The sequence below is a fragment of the Tenrec ecaudatus genome, chromosome 4, assembly GCF_050624435.1.
Source record: "Tenrec ecaudatus isolate mTenEca1 chromosome 4, mTenEca1.hap1, whole genome shotgun sequence".
Lineage (NCBI taxonomy): Eukaryota > Metazoa > Chordata > Mammalia > Afrosoricida > Tenrecidae > Tenrec > Tenrec ecaudatus.
This window is the reverse complement of record NC_134533.1, coordinates 71,790,919-71,805,320: the sequence shown is the minus strand read 5'-3', so window position 1 is coordinate 71,805,320 and position 14,402 is coordinate 71,790,919. Positions and strand designations below refer to the sequence as shown.

Below are 14,402 nucleotides of genomic sequence, written 5' to 3'. Positions count from 1 at the left end.
AATTCTCCAAAAAGCCATGTGCTTCCCTAGAGACGGCGCACTATTTTAGCTTCCTTCATGAGCACTGCCTCATCCAGCCACCTGGAGCCTACTACCCAGCGACAGCACAGGCAGGCCACATATTTTTAAACCTTTTCGCGGTTGCCTCAGCTGAAACTGTCTTCTCCCTTTCGCCATATATTTTTAAACATGTAGGCACACAACATATGTCAGGTATAAATGACAAAACAACACAATATATACTGGATATAAACAACAAAAAGTAGGGCAGAAGGATAAAGTTTCTTTAAAGGGAGGATGAGACTACACGCTTCTGACTGTGCGCAGCATTTCTATATAACCTCGATGTATATTTGGCGGTCTAAATACAGTAGTGCTTTTAAGACTTAGCAGTAATGCTACATCATTAAGGTTGGTAAATATTTGTTCTGAAGAAGTAGGCAACTCAAAAAGCTGGTTTTTTGGGTGGTGGGGGAAGCTTTTTCAATGTCTGAATTATTTTATAAAGTAATACTTTCACTGAGTATACCTGAGAAATGTGGAAGATACTTAGAAACACTGGAACTAATGCAAAACAGTAACCTGGAGTTCTACTGAACACTACAGAGTTGTTAGCCTTTGGGTTTAGAAGTATATGTTCTATCACCGTCGTCTTCTTTATAAAAAAACAACAAACCCTGATGACTATTTTAGTCACACCCCTTAAGCATGTTCCGCTTACAGACAAATAATATCTTAGAACTGATTATTTAAAAGAGGAGGAGAAGGAAGGAGGGAAAAGCAAACCCTTACGGGACATAAAGTACCGAGGTGCACTAATTGAGATCCTGTATGTGTCAGACCTTCATTCTCGTTTTCTCAAAGAATCATCACAGAAATTTGGTAAGGGAGCTACAGCAGTCATTTGACAATAAGGAAACTAAGAGGCTATATGACTTTCCCGAGGTCACTGAGTGAGTATAAGGCAAAACTATAAGAAACATATTAATGTAGAAATATAAAGGGTAACTACATGATTAAAAAGGCAAACCATTAAAAAGATTTAATAATCTTAAGAGTGCATGATTATTGCTTACTTACTACAACATAGTAAAACCGGATAAATTCTAAGAAATAAGTTCATAATTATGGTGAGAAATTTTAGCACACTACTGTTAAAAACAGAGATCAGGCACACCAAAAGGCAGTAAGAATACAGAAAAAATGGGTAACAAAATTAACAAGCTTGATTACATCCATATCTACATAAATGAACTCATGGGAAAATGGAATTAAACAATAATTGATGTTCTCTTTGTACTTTTTGAAACCCCTTATATATGTATGCATTTAATGAACAGATTGTATATTCCTTAAAACAAACAAGGAGTAACTAAAAATACTGGAATGGGATTAATAATATTTACCACATTAAGAATATAAATTGTTAAATTGTCAAAATCAGTTTGTGTCCCAATATGACTGTGTTACATTATGTGACTTTGTGTTTTAAAAGTTGATAGCTTGGAATACTTCTTGAAGTTAAGCATAAAAGGTTATGAACTGGTCCGATGTAACATTAATTTTATATATATATATATTGAAATATTTATTTCTAATGACAAATAAATGAAATTTCATCTTGAAGCATGGTGTAGCATGGGTTAATAGTCTTCACACTGGGTACTCATAGGTGGGTGTATCTGCATGCGGGCGGACCCATCTGGAGATAGATGGCAGTTATCTCGGTTCCTAAGACCGTCGGAAAAGATGTATTTTCCAGTGGTCTTAGGTGACCCCTTTGAAAGGGTAGTTTGACCACCCCCTCCACCCCCACAGGGGTCATGAGCTACAGGTTGAGAACCACTGCTCTAAGAAAACTTTTTCCTGTTTCACAGTGAAGTTCCTCCTGATACTGGGTCACATAAGTACATTTTCTTTGGTTTTATTTTTCCTCAGTAATAAGAGTTCTATTTCTTCTTTTTTTAAAAAAAGTTTTTTTAAATTTTTCTGTCAAGCATATTTGTACATTTATTGCACTCAACATTCTCAAAACATTTGCTTTCTACTTGAACCCTTGGTATCAGCTCATTTTTCCCCTCCCTCATGAACACTTGATAATTTATAAATTATTTTGTCATGTCTTTTTTTTCCTTTTTAAAACCATTTTATTGGGGGCTCATACAACTCCCATCACAATCCATATACCCATCCATTGTGTCATGCACACCCCTACATTGTTCTCATCATTCTCAGAACACTTGCTTTCTACACTGTCTGACGTCTCCTTTCACCCACTTTTCTGTTTTCCGTACCCCCAGGGAGGGGGTTATATGTAGATCCTTGTGATAGGTTCCTCCTTTCTTTTTTAATCATTTTATTAGGGGTTTATACAACTCATCACAATCCATGCATACATCAATTGTATAAAGCACATCTGTACATTCATTGCCCTCATCATTCTCAAAACATTTGCTCTCCACTTAAGGCCTTGTCATCAGGTCCTCATTTTTTTCCCCTCCCTCCCCGCTCCCCCCTCCCTTATGAGCCCTTGATAATTTATAAATTATTATTTTGTCATATCTTGCCCTGTCCAATGTCTCCCTTCCCCCACTTTTCTGTGGTCCGTCCCCCAGGGAAGAGGTCACATGTAGATCCTTGTAGTCGGTTCCCTCTAGGTTCCCCCTTTCTATCCCACCTTTCCTCAGCCCTCCCGGTATAGCCACTCTCACCACTGGTCCTGAAGGAATCATCTGTCCTGGATTCCGTGTTTCCAGTTCCTATCTGTACCAGTGTACATCCTCTGGTCTAGCCGGATTTCTACGGTAGAATTGGTATCATGATAGTGGGGGAAAGAAGCATTTAGGAACTAGAGGAAAGTTTTGTTTTATCGTTGCTCCACTGCACCCTGACTGGACCGTCTTCTCTCTGTGACCCCTTCTATAAGGGGATGGCATTCCCCCTCATTCACAATGATATCAGTTTTTGTTCTTTGATGCCGGATATCTGATCCCTTCGACATCTCGTGATCACACAGGTTGGTGTGTTTCTTCCATGTGGGCTTTGTTGCTTCGGAGTTAGATGGCCACTTGTTTACCTTCAAGCCTTTAAGACCCCAAACGCTATATCTTTTGATAGGCGGACACCATCAGCTTTCTTCACCACATTTGCTTATGCACCCATTTGTCTTCAGTGATCATGTCAGGAAGGTAAGTTTAATAGTACAAAGTGTTCTTGCATTGAGGAGTACTTGAGTGGAGGCCCAATGTCCATCTGCCACCTTAATACTAAACCTATAAATATACACACATAGAACTATCATCATATTTACATATAAATATGTTTACACATGTACATGCCTCTATTTAAAACTCTATAAATGCCCTTTACCTCCTAGTTCTTTCCTCTTATTTCCCTTTACTTTCCTCTTGTCCCCCTATCATGTAAAGCCTTCATTGCAGTTTCAGTAATTCCTCTCAGTTACATTGCCCTTGATCAAGTCCTACCAGGTCTCTCACACCCTCCTCCCCACTGATTTTGGATCACTTGTTGTTCCCTTGTCCCTGGATTTGTTATCACCACTTCTTTTCCCCCATCACCCCTTCTCTCATGTCCCCCTGGAAATGGTAGGTCTACTGTTTTCTCCTCCAGATTGTTTATCCAGATAAGATAAGCTGGATAATAGATAATAGGAACAAAAACAAGACAGAGCAAAACAAAGCAACAAAAGAAAACAAAGCAACAACAAAAAAATGAAAAAAGAAAGAAAAGCCTGTAAATAGTTCAAGGTCTGTTTGTTGACCTTTAGGAGTGTTTTCCAGTGGAGTCTGATTGGGTGCCATGCCCTGTCCCCAAAATCTATTTTTGGTACTCCCTTGGGACTTCCTTACTCTGCTCCCCTTGCTCTTCTGTTGCACACCCTTAGTGTTTTGTCTTGGTGTGGTGGGGTCAGATCTGGTGCAATTCCCACACTGAGTCTCCAGTGTTGTCCCCTGGAGGGCTAAGTGTCAGTGAGAGATGTCAGGTCTCATGGTGGGGCTGGCCTTATGGTCCTCTATGCGCATTGGCTGCTCTGAGCTGGGGTATGGTTCTCGAAGCTTGGTGGGCCAGGATGTGCTCCACTCTCTCTTCCTCCCCCTTCACTTGCTCCCGTGTGCTCTGATCAGATATGTCCCTCTCCCTGAGCTGTAGCTTCAGTGCTGTCCTCGAACGTAAATTCTTCTTTGGGAAGAGGGGGTTGACCACGTAGTTGGGATTGAAGCTGGCCCCTCATGTAACATTAATTTAAACATTTAATTCTATTTTCTATTTTAGTACTGCCCTCCAGAAATAACAACGGGGGGGGGGGGTGTTCCTTTTTTTAAACTTGTGAGTCTGCGGGCTTGTAAAAAAAAGGGGGTAGATTCTGGTACCTATTGCAAGAAAATGAGAATGTTTTGAAATGCCACGGATTCCCTACCCAACCTACCTCGGAGAAATGCTGAAGCCACAATGAGTAATAGTATCCAATGTTGAATTACTGTGCTAACTAAATAAACACAGCTAGCATTTCATGAGACCAGACTATATTCTAAATGTTTTACACACACTCACACGCACGGTGCTGACTAGAATCTCTCAGGACTCAGTTTCTATTTCAGAAACAAAGGCAACAGACTAGATAAGGTCTAAAGTTGATGATACCAATATTTTTCTCCTTTCATTTCCTACTCAGTAGAAACATAGAGTTCAACACTACAAATGTTATTAGCATTTCAAACTGACATAATAGTAAGCCATCACATCAAAATATTTTATTTGCAGCCCTGTGAAACAGCATTTCAATCTACCTGGACTATAGAGAAATGGAGCAGAAAAATGAAATTTTTCCTTTTTAATAAAATCTTTTCAGTGTTTCTTGAAGATAAATGTAAGACACGTATATACTCGACATTACTGATTATACTAAGATGCTGATCAGTATTCATCCTTCAGATTCCCTGATTTTTTAAATAAAAAAATAAGTAATTGTTTGCAACAATAGTGTGCTTTCTGACAGTGAATTTTATTTTTCTTCTCTCTTTATTTCCCTCTGCCTTGCTCAGGTCATACGTCATTTTCTTCTACCCCCAAAGAGGAAGTTGTGGTTGAAATGCCTATAACACTACCACAAAAGTGCAGCAACTCCATGTCTAGCAGAAAGGCAACATCATCCTCCTTGGTCTAGAATTTAAACACAAACCTAACCATCTCCTCCATGAGCTTCTCCAGGGAGTTCCTGGTGCGTTAGCAGCACAGAAATGACCACATCCCTTCCTTTCCCCTCTTCACAGAAAAAAAGACTAGAAGCTCCTTTAGGTGTCATCGAGATGATGAATGTTTTAGCATGTAGACACAAATCCAATAATTGGAAGTGTTTTCTTGATGCCTGTCCTCTGCCTACTACTCTGTTTAACAGAAAAAGAAACCAAGAACACATGTCCTAAGAATGACACACAGCTTAGTGACCTAAGCTGAATTATTACATTCCACCTAATATGAATTGTAGGAACAGCTATACTTCCTTGAAGGGCCTTCCCAAATAAGGATTATCTAAGGGGCGGGGTGACTGGCTATTAATAAAAGTAAACAAACTACATTTTACTACTTATACCAAATCCCTAAAGAATGACATTGTTGAAGCATTTAAGTCGGTATAAAATTAGAAAATGAACTTCAACTCAACTGTATTAGGAACTAACAATGCTAAAATGCAAAAGTACCTTGGTGGTTGGTTATGCTGGAGTTTTTAACCCTGCAGGTTCAATTTCTCACCAGAGCAGCAGAATGAAAAATAATTTGGAGTCTACAGTTTTAAGACATAGATCCTAATTTGGATACTCCTATTTTGCATTTGAGCTAGCTCAGCTGTAGCTTGGTGATTAAATACAAATATAACCCTATCACAGACCTATAAACAAGATGAAATTGGTAATGAATTCAAAAGCTTATAACCTGTTAAGCATTGGTGAGCTCTTTAGCACTGTGGTTATATTCATAATCTGCTTTAAAACAGTTTACTGAGAACCACATATTTTCCTTAAATATATACAGAACATTTCTGTGATCAAAAGATGATGTAATGGAATAGGCCATCTATATAACCTGTCCTCTGTCTCCCTCTCCGGATTCACATTTCATGCCCTGTCTCATACTTTACATACCATACAGCTTATAGTCCTGGACCAAATTATGCTATTTTTGCCTATCCATGCCTCTGTCTGCAATACCCACTTTCCATTCTTACCCCTGCACAGCGACCTCTGTGCCAACTAAAAGCAATCATCCTTAACTTCACTTGACACCTCTGCAGGACAGAAAATCAAACTAAGCCAAAAGATGAGCAGCACCGCATCCAGGGCTGGCAGTTACGCAGCACGTACTGTGCATATCAGGCTTGATTTTAAGCACTTGATAGGCATCACCCGATTTAATCTTCACACAGCCCTACAAGATACAATTATGACCACTTAACAGATGAGAAAACAGAGGCACAGTGACATTCAGAAACTTACCTACGCTACACTGCTGTGAGTGAGTAACGATCTAAACTGAGGTGACCTGATGCCAGGGTCTGTTCTCTTACCCACTATCCCAATTACCTCAACAACAGACTTAAAACATCTACGATTCAGGAAAAACCTCACATAACACTGGGCAAAGGATACAATAGGCAAGTTAAGAAAATTAAATTCAGATAATTTGGCAAAGTGGGTTACGAGCTAGCCTGCTAACGTCAAAGTGAGCAGTGCAAACCACTAGCCACTCTGCAGGCGAAAGATGAGGCTTTCTACACCTATACAGACTTACAGTCTCAGAAACCCACAGGGGCATTTATGCTGTCCTATAGGTCGCTATGGGCCAAAATTACTTTGATGGCAGTGACTATACAATATTAAAATGTGTTCAATTTCACTCATATTTGAAGACATAAGAATCTGAGAAATAAAATACTCATATATCAGACTGGCAACAATGAAAAGCTTGGTAAGGATGAAAATTAGTGAGAATATCCTTTACTGTAACTATGAGTTAGAATCAACTCGATGATAGTGAGTTTGATATCCTTTATTATAAAGGAAAAAATCGCACACGTACACAAAGATCTGTGTACAAAATGTTTACAGCAGATCCCTCACAATACTACTGAAGGAACCCCAAGACTAACACCCCAAGACAATGTTTTAACTTACAAAGACACTTCCAAGGGACCCCTCCAGCCAAACAGCAGACAGGCCTGGAAAACCAGACACAAGGAGTGCTAGCTCCTTGGAACAAGGCCCAAAGGGCAACATCTGCCCCAAAGCAAGGCTGACAGGGCTGAGCGGGGCAGGGAAGCCAGATGAATGGAAACAGGCCCCAGAGAGAAAAGGGGGAGAGCAGACATTCCGGAGACTGCAACTGGCATCCCTCAGCAGTTTGTGAACTGGGATTACTGACTGGACAACTAATTTACTGTGTAAACTTCCTACTAAAACACGATGAAATGTTCAAAAACAAAGAGTAAGAGAACCTAAACATCTTTAGGTTAGAAATTGATTGAATAATTAATTACATGACTACATAGAAAAATTTTAGCATATCTTGAAAAATCAAGCTATGTTTTAAATTACAAGAAGTGACCCAAGAATCCAATCTAATTCGCGTATGTTTGCGTATCATTTTCCAAAGGCTACAAGCATATATAATGGTACCCTATAGGAACATTACGGAGGGATGTACAAGAATGGGATGACTAGTTTATTCGAGATGAAGACCGAAATGATGGGCTGGGGAACACATTTCCTTTCCCCTGTGGTTATTGTTGTTTGCTGCATTAGTTGAGATGTGCAGAGCAGAGCTGTTCCACAGTTTTTCAGTCTGTGGGCTTTCGAATGCTGATCGCCAGGCCTTACTTCAGAGGCTCCCCAGGGTGAGTTTGACTCATCAAGTTTTCTGCTAGTAATCCAGCACTGAGTCGTTTGCACGACCCAAGGGCTCTCGACTCTTCACTAAATAGCCATTATTTAGGATTTCTATTTTTTAACTATATGAGTCTTACCACTTTTTGTCAGAATGGAACCTCACTGTCGGAATAAGAACATTGTCCAGAGCCCCGGCAGTTTTTATACACAATGTAACAAAAACAACCAGGTAAACCAAGAAACTAGTCCAGGAGTACAAACAGACAGTATACAAAGAGTCTTGATGTCCCAGTTAATAGAATTATTTACTATAGACTTTAAAGTAACTGAATAATGTCGAAAGAGAATTCGAACTTATAAAATGTACAAGGGCACTTCAAAAAGTTTGTGGAAAAATTCCACTGCCTTTTTATTCCATGGGAAGGTCCAGATGATGCACTGCCAGAAGCAGCTCTCCCTTTTAGTGGCTTTCTGCTGGGCTTCTCCGCACTTCAGCCCCAATCAGCACAAGCCTCAAGGGGAAAGGCAGGTGGGGGAGGGGGCCTGCTGCTTCGCCTCTCCCTTCTCTCTGGGAACTTGGTCTGTGGGGTCCGGTTTCCTTGGCAGCCCTCAACTCTAATTTTTGTGTTGCTCGCCCCATGAAATTGCTGAAAGCTCTGCTGACTTCTCTGCCTCATAATAGCTGCTCTCTCCATTTGCCAAGAATCTCCAAATGTCTCTAGTCCCGGCTGCCTTGGCAAAGTACCAATGCCTTCATATAGATTTTTTTTTTAAACCCAGGCTTTTTCTAGCTATTCCCAGCAGGAGTTTCAGTGTGCTAAAATCTACTCAGAGTCAGAAGAAAAATCTACATACTTCACAATCAGTGGAAGAGATGAAATGTATCAACCAAAAATCAGGTAAAATCACTTTTAAAAGTATGAGATAAAGAATATCATCATGCAGGAGAAGTACATGTTCAAGTCAATGGTGGGGAGGGGCAGGCGGGACAGTACCACTAGGGCTGATTGGCTAAGAGAAAGGCTTCACAGAGGAGGTCAAGGAGGAGATCAACTCGGTTTGGAAATACCGAACAAGGAAAAGAAAGCCATTCCTGGCAGAGAAACTACAAGAGCAGAGGCAATGTATATCTGATAGAGAGCGAGGGCAGGGGAGAGTCAGAAATCATGTTTACAGATAAGCTAGGGTGTATTGCCAAAATGCCTAGTGAGAGAGGCTGAAACCAAGTGCAGCCAGCGAAAGGCGAAAGACTCACTTCTGCATTCCAGAGTCTCTCTCGAAAATGCAATGCCATCAAGTCATTTTCAACTAAACCGTGACACTCTAGGCCAGTATAGAATTGTCCCTGTGGGTTTCTTAAGTTGTAAATCTTTACATGAGCAGAAAGCTTCATCATTCTCTCTCGGACTAGCTGGTGGTTTTGAACCACTGACCTTGCAGTCAACTAGCTGGTGGTTTTGAACTGACCTTGCAATCAGTAGCCCAACTTATAACCTTTTCCAGAGCCTAGAAGGTATGAAAGAAGTAACATGAAAACTTTTTTAAAGATCAAACTAAAACTAACAATAAGGATCAAGTAACTGAGGTGAAGGGAGAAGAATTAATCACTGATCTAACTAGACCCTGTAAGTAGTTAGCATATCTCATGCTAAAATGTGCATTTGGTGTAAAAATTCATAATCTCTGTATACTCTAAGCACATGTGGGATGCCATCAATTTGTTGCTGTCTGCCCCCCGCCCCCACTGGCATCATCTTCTAATAAACATCTTTTTCCTTCTAATTTGGAATTAGTGAACTGGCTCTGTTGTTCGAGGACATGAACCCTCATCAGAGGTCAAAATGAAGACACCGGTAAACAGACAGACTTACAAAGGAAGAAGCCACTCTAGACGTGTGTCAAACAGCGAAAGAATGGAACAGTCTTACATCAAATAATGTGGTGGTAGTTGGGACAGAAATGTAGACGCTCATAAAGAGATGGTTATAAAAGTCTTATCCACACTGAAGCTGTGGTAGGAAGAACAGCAGAGTGGAGATACTTGTGGGCAGCTGAGTTAGCAATGAACCAAGGTTAACAAATAGGTTTAGAACTACACATATACACATCGCTGGCTTCAATTAGAAATGTCACAAAGAGCTGTAAGACTCCATAGGATTGGATAAGACTTCCAAAGGAATTATCAAAGAGAAGGGAAAGAACTCTGCCTTAAGGGCCTTCCAAGTCAGGAGAGACAAAGAACCAGAAAGAGCCAGCATAGCTGAGTCAGAACACACACACACACACACACACACACACACACACACACACCTAGTTATTAACTACAGCAGAGAAATCAAATTGATCTGGGTAGAAAGAAGTTGTCATTAGGAGACCATTAAATGACAGAAATGGTCTGTAGAATAAGAATGTTAGGTAATGAGCAGTGAGGAGGAGAGCAAGGTAGAGAACATTCTTTTGAGAGTATGAAGAAAGGGATAAAGTACATGGCAGAACATGTGTTAAGGAACATCCTACCCCTAAGCATGCTGGGTAAATGAGTTGTCACTGTACTTTAATAGCCTTACAGATTATTAAAATTAAATATGGTAGTACAAGTGTGGCCCACAACTTAGAGAAACTCACATCATACAAAAGAAAAAACAAACAGGTGAAATAAATATGCCATTACTGAGTCTCAGTTCTGACTCGTCGCAACCCTTTAAGGACAGGGTAAAACTGTCTCAGTGGGTTTTCAAGGCTTAACTCTTCACAACAGTAGAAAGTCCCATGTTTCCCCAAAAACTTCCTCTTTCTCTCTGGGAGCTGCTGGTGGTTTCTAATTGCTGACTTTGCAGTTAGCAGCCCAACCGTAATTCACTAAGCTCCAAAACAACTACGGAACATGAATAAGCACATGACAAATTAGAAATGTTACAAAGTTACCATAGCATGTCAAGAGTTACAAAATGTATCAGTGCTGTTAGTATGGAACAGCAAGAGATCAAAATGCACAAAGCAAAGGGAAACAATACTTCAAAGCATAGCTTCTATAATGAGATCCACTCTCATGGTTACACATGAAACAAGAGTTCATTATTCAAATCCATCCCAAGGTTGCCTTCTTACACTACCCAACCACTGTCAAACAGAATACGCTAAAGTAATTTTTTCTTTTATTGTAGTGAATACGAGTGTTTTCAAAACGTTTGGAGGAAAATGGAAATAAGAGGGAAAAGTTTTCCCATGAACTCTTTGCACCCTCTGAACACATATATTCACCATTTGAATATTATTCATGTATACAATTTAATGTATCAGTAATTTTTATCATGTTGTTCAACCATTACTATTATCCTTTTCCAAATGTCCCTATCACCCTTAAAAGAAGCTCAGTGTCCCTTAAGTAGAATCCCCTCCACCTCCCTCCTATCATCCCCTAGTAGCAACTAATAAGCTTTGGTTTCTACACACCTCCCTAAACTAGATAGTTCATGTAAGTGGAATTTACGATATTTGCGCCTTGGTGACTGACTTTTATCTTGGCATAATGTTTACAAAGTTCATCCGTGCCCCAGTAACTCAGATGAACAACAAAGTATGATAAAAAAATGTGATGACTGAGTAATGAATAAATATGTTCTAGAGCAGAAAGTCTGGATAGGAAAGTTTTTTGATCAGAAAGGTAGGCTGGGGTCAGATTATAGGAATCCTTCAACATTAGGCTAAGGAATCTAAATTTCATCCTGACAGCAATAATACTATTACCATAAGAGGGGACTTCAAAATATTCATGGAAAAATTCCATCATCTTTTCCTTCCATTTCCCCACGAACTTTGTGAAGCCCCATGGCATTTAATCTGAATATAATATGATAAGACTATTAAGGTACAACATGTCCATTGCCCAGCATGCTTGGGGAAGAGTGGCTGTCGTTAAGCGCTGTCCAGTCTTTTCCAATTCATCGGTGACTCCATGTACAACAAAGTAAAGCACTGCCTGGTACACTTCAGCATCCTCAAACTGTTGTGATGTTTGAGTCCACTGTTACAGCCACTGTATCACTCCATCTCCTTGGGAGTCAAGTCTTCCTCCTTTTCACAAACCTTTGATAGCTTTGCTTCTAAGGAGCACTGGGGTATAGGGTGTTCTTTAAATATTATGTGATCACAGTGTCAAATATGGGTACAGTCTCTGTCCATACAGTACAAAAGAGCTACTGCTGGAACTTCATCAGGAATGCCTCCTTGCTGTCTGTCAATCACTCAGTTTAACATTTTTCTTCCTCTTCATTTAGCACTTTACCAGCCACATGATAATCTACTAAAAGTAGGTCCTCTACTAAAATGAAAAATATGCTGGGCTTTGGAGACAGATTAGATTCTATTAACAGCTGAGAGGTGCTGGACACAGTACACTCTTCATATTCTATTCACTATTCATTACTATTCACAAAAGAATAGTAATACCTTCTCCTCAAATGAACTACTATGAATGATAAAATGAGATGATTTGAATCACATTGGGTAAAGTAGTGGATAGACAGCTGGCATTAAATAAATGTCAGACACTTTCCCATAAGGAAAAAGAAAATCCTCTGTCAGTGTAAGACATGAAAAAAATAATAATAATTTATAAATTATCAAGGGTACATGAGGGAGGGAGGGGAAAAAATGAGAAGCTGATACCATGCACTCAAATAGAAACCAAACGATTTGAAAATGATGATGGAAGCAAATGTACAAATGTGCTTGACACAATGGATGGATGGATTATTATAAGAGTTGTACAAGCCCCCAATAAAATGATTTTTTTAAAAGAAAATCCTCAATTAATTTGCAAAGATTTCTCAGAACTGTAGGAAATGGATAGTTAATCAAATGGGGAAAGAATGGGAGAAATGTTTCCATATGTAAGTGTGACAATTGGAAATTACTTATGGAATTAATTGCTGGGAAAAAATACTAATAATATTCTAATTCCAAGCTACATCTTCTTCCCTTCAGGGATAAACTTGATTTGTATGCTAATCTGGAAAGAAGAACAAGGAGTCCTAAGCCTGACGCTGTGTAGATTCATGGCCAGAAGGTGAACATTTTGGCTGTGCATTTGGCATCTGATAAAATTACTTATCTCTGCTAAGGTGGTATGAAAACAGCCTAGACAGTGTATGTGTGTGTGTATATATATATATAATTATGCATTGCTATGCTCCAATAAAACTTTGTTTAAATTTCTTAAAAACTGATATCAGACAGGATCTGGCCCGCTAGTCATATACTTTGCTGACTCCCTGCAATGGTCAAGTCCTCAGTTGCTAATCTTAAGGTTGGTGATTCAAACCCACCCAGCAGCTCCAAGGGAGAAACATTTGGCAACCTGCTTCTTTAAAACATTACAGCCAAGAAAATTCAATGAAGAAGTTCCAGGCCGTCTGGAACTAATAGCTGTATGGCCTACGAGTCAGAATCAAATCAACAGTAGCCAACAAGAGGTAAGAGAAAGACAACGTCAGACAGTCAAGGACAATAGAATTAGTGACATCAGTGACACAAAAGTAAAATTAAGATCTCATGGACCAAGACAATGTGGCTGACTCCACCAATCATCTCCACCATCAATCACCCAGGTACACAAACTTCTAGACCAGCGGTTCTCAACCTGTGGGTCCAGACTCCTTTGGAGGTCAAATGACCCTTTCACAGGGGTCGCCTGATTCATAACAGTAGCAAAATGACAGTGATGAAGTAGCAACGAAAATAATTTAACGGTGGTGGGGGAGAGGTCGCCACCACATGAGGAACTGTATTAAAGGGTCGCAGCATTAGGAAGTTTGAGAACCACTGCTCTAGACATAATTTCTGTCCTGGAAGGCAAAGTACTATTCAAAACAGTCCACAAGGTAGAACTGTACCAAAATTTAAAAAACAGGATTTGGAATCAGATACACTTGCATTGAAATCTACATGTACGTTATGTATTTATCTATCTGAGTCCATTTCTTCATCTATAAAATGGTTGTTTATCAATAAATAGGGCTGTTTATCTCATTTTTCAGTCTTCCAACATCTATTTGAATGATGTCTGTGTGCATTAAATGATAGCCCAACTGACCTATCAAACTTGTTGACATCTGAACTGCATCCCATATCTTCAACACTGCCTCCCTCATTCTTTATAAAACAGAAACCTGACCCTATCATCTTCAGGTTTAATAACTTCAACTGGAGTGCCACTGCTTTGTCACATTTTAAACTATTTTGTATAAACAGGGCCCAATCTAGCACTCTAGTCACATGGTCCGGAATTCCCTTGCTGCTCAGTTTTCTATCTCATTTCCCTCACTATTGTTAGCTAGGCCATCCTGTCTCCTCTGTGTCACTGCACATTCCACTTCTCGTCACAGGAGACTTGTTCCCCTTTTCACTGTCTGACGAGTCCTACTCAGACTTCAAAACTGGGCACTGCCCCCTCCTTCTTGATGCTTTCCCCTTGACCCAGACAGAACTCTACGGATCCAA

At 39.8% G+C, this 14,402-nt stretch overlaps 1 protein-coding gene across 1 annotated transcript in view; it reads right to left on the bottom strand.

The window, feature by feature from the left end:
- The window catches only part of RNF169 (ring finger protein 169), a 104,043-nt gene that overhangs the window by 60,019 nt on the left and 29,622 nt on the right, over window positions 1-14,402 (bottom strand). The window lies entirely within an intron of this gene.